This window comes from Mustela putorius, unplaced genomic scaffold (assembly GCF_011764305.1).
Source record: "Mustela putorius furo isolate JIRA1106 unplaced genomic scaffold, ASM1176430v1.1 tig00537227_pilon_pilon_pilon, whole genome shotgun sequence".
Classification (NCBI taxonomy): Eukaryota; Metazoa; Chordata; class Mammalia; order Carnivora; family Mustelidae; genus Mustela; species Mustela putorius.
Window position 1 is genome coordinate 32488993 of NW_025422368.1, and position 715 is coordinate 32489707.

General features: G+C 32.7%; 1 non-coding gene across 1 annotated transcript; it reads left to right on the forward strand.

Moving 5' to 3' along the window:
- The first annotated feature begins 355 nt into the window (after positions 1 to 355).
- LOC123390113 lies at positions 356 to 462 on the forward strand. The gene has a single exon (XR_006604739.1). It is a non-coding gene; the product is annotated as a U6 spliceosomal RNA (small nuclear RNA).
- Positions 463 to 715: the final 253 nt, after the last annotated feature.

A 715-nucleotide genomic window follows, 5' to 3' on the forward strand; every position in this document is an offset into this window, starting at 1 on the left:
AATCTAATGCAAAAGAGAAAGTAAGCAATTCCTAAGAAAGTAAAGAAACTCAAGTCCTTTGAGTAAAGGCTTACCCATACACTGTTTTCCTTAAAGTTAAATTCTAACATCTGAAGAGATACACTACCCATATCTGTAGCAACCAAAGCAACAATTTTCAGTTTACATTGGCCTTTGGAATTTTCCCATAAATAATTCTAAAAATTATAATAGCTTAAATGATTCAGATGCTAGCCTAATTATTATATTGACTAAGCCATTTGATTTTGATTGATTCTAAACCACATCTTTTTAGAGAACATGGATTTTGTTTTGAAGCATTGCTATAAGAGAACCCTTAAAACTATTTGCTGCCGTGCTCGCTTCGGCAGCACATATACTAAAATTGGAACGATACAGAGAAGATTAGCATGGCTCCTGCGCGAGGATGACACGCAAATTCGTGAAGAAAAAGAAAAAATTATTTGCTGCCTACAGTCAAAAAGACCTTCAGTGTCTGCTAAACTTACTGCTATATGCTATAGTGGTGATCAGTTAGATAATTTTTTAATGTATTTATTCATCTCATCTATCAAATACATATATTATCAGAATGTATTTTCTAGAATGAGAAGCAGTAATGTTGCTCAAAAGCTTTAAAAAGTAGCAGTAGAGTACTGAAGAACAACATAAATGGAGGTACATCTTTCTGAATACCGGGAAAACAATAAATATT